This window comes from Puma concolor, chromosome A2 (assembly GCF_028749965.1).
Source record: "Puma concolor isolate L17-30 chromosome A2, mPumCon1.1.hap2, whole genome shotgun sequence".
Taxonomy (NCBI): Eukaryota; Metazoa; Chordata; class Mammalia; order Carnivora; family Felidae; genus Puma; species Puma concolor.
In genome coordinates this window covers 56,781,772-56,784,156 of record NC_141668.1, presented here as the reverse complement: position 1 = coordinate 56,784,156, position 2,385 = coordinate 56,781,772, and positions in this window count along the sequence as shown.

Sequence of the window (2,385 nt, the reverse complement as noted above, 5' to 3'; positions counted from 1 at the left end):
TGATAGTTACAGGAAAGGAGTCCTTTCTCGAAGCTTTATCTGTAGAAACTAAGTCTCCTCTTATTTTGATTCTTATTTGATTCTTATAGTGATTCTTATTTTTTGCTCTATCTTTTGTAGTCACCTTTATAAATTCCTATTATAATTTTCTAGTTAATCTTCTGAGGTTTTGTAGGCAGACAGTCTACTGGTAATCATAATTTGGTGTCTCCTTTAATCATAGTTCATGATCTCTTACCTGCAATTAAGTTTGAAAATGGAAAGTTTGTGAGTTTGGCACTAAAACCTAACTTGAATGGATGTGAAGCTATTTACAGTCTCCATGTTTCCACTTTGTGTTAATATTCATACATTTTTATGTAGAAATATTGCTGATTACAAAGTGCTGCATCAGTTTCTGTTATTATATGATATACAGTAAATTCTAAATTATGAAAACTTCTGAATTCTTGAATATATACAACCCCTGAGTCAGAAATGAAATGTGGACTATATTTATTGCTTTATCTTAATGTGTTTCATTTTTGTCCTATTTATACTCCTATTTAATGTCTAAATCCCTACTTAATTTTTGATTGAAAATCTAATATAAAATTATAACTACTTTGTGAGTTAATATGGCAGCAAGTTGTTTTTAGTAATGAGGAAGCTACTTTTGCTACTTTCAGTGATAATGATGTTGATTCCACCATATTTCTTCAGCAGAGGAAACAGCCACTGATTGCCACAAAGCTTTATGTATTGGAGAAAAAAAATTGTATTGGAAAGAATAAAGTTGACTAGAGTTTGCTTTTCTTTTCTTTTCTTTCTTTCTTTTTTTTGAATAGAGTTTGCTTTTTACCCAAACATTTCAATTCCTTATATAGACTCTGAAAAGTGGCATGAAATATTTTGTCTTCACTTCAGCTAACTTCAGGGCACTCAGAAATTATATAACTGTATAGCATGTCACTATAATGATCATATTATATAATCTATTCACTTAGATGTTAACACTGCTGGTGATTACGTTAAATTGCAGTTACACTCATTTTTTTTTTTTTTTTTTTTAGTGAATGAAGACAATAAGTCTAATCCCATTATAAAAAGCTAACTCAATGTAAGTAGTCTCTAAAGAAAACGTGATTTAAGGATTTCTAGTTAAATATAACAGATTGAAAATGTGAGTACTTTCCTGTCCTCTCTCCAGAAACCTATCAAAATCAAAATCTTTCATCATGAAAGAGCAAAAGAACCAGAAAGCAAACCAAGAGATAAATAATCATGGAATCCAGAAAACAACTCAACCAAAGAGAAGAGGTGAAGGAAAGAGTGACCAATAGATACTAGGTTTGGAGAGAGCAACTAATCCAGGTTGAATCAGGAAGCTGTGGGAGGGAGGGCTTTAAAAAAATGTAAAAGTAATGGATTTTTTGATGTGCACAAACCTTTAAAAAAATTAATAAGCAGGGTGCCTGGGTGGCTTAGTCAGTTAAGCATCCAACTCTTGATTTCAGGTCAGGTCATGATCTCACAGTTCATGAGTTTGGGCTCTGCTTCAAGCTCCTCACTGACAGTGCAGAGCCTGCTTGGGATTCTCTCTTTCTCTGCCCTTCCCCTGCTCATGCACACACTCTCTCTCTCTCTCAAAATAAATAAACTTTTAAAAAAATTAATGAGCATTTGACAAATCTGTTACAGCTTCTGGAGAAAAAAATATCCATAAGTACATAGAAAACTAAACCAATGTGAAATCAGTGAACTCTAGGAAAAACGCTAGGAAAACAAGAACTCTAAGAACTCTTAAGAACTCTAGGAAAAGCAAAAAGGTTAATGAAAGAGGAAATAATTGGAATATACCATTTTTCTCAATAGTAAACAATATTTATGTAGTCATAATATAGTAAATGCCAATTATTAATCCAAATAAAAATTTTGATATAACCATATTGGTTGGGTGGGGGAGACAAATGTGTATTTTTTTTTAAGGGAGGTAAGGTGGTATAAGAGAGTCAATCATCATACATATCATCCATAATAAAATCATTGGGTAATATTAAAAAAGTATATATTTACAATTTGAAAATATGTGTTTAATGTTTAAAAGTGGTTGCTTTGGCCTATAGGGTTTGGAGGGGGGGATGGTGGAGAGAAGTGGGAATGGGAAGAGGGGAGCATTTTTAATAGTATTTGATTTTTATACCATGTGTACATATTACATAGAAAAAATTAAAATTGAAGAAATATCTTAAAAAAGGAAACATGGGGCATCTGGGTGCCTTAGTTAAGCGCCTGACTTTGGCTAAGGTCACGATCTCGTGGTTTGTGAGTTCAAGCCCGGCGTCCAGCTCTGTGCTGACAGCTCAGAGCCTGGAGCCTGCTTCAGATTCTGTGTCTCCCTCTGTC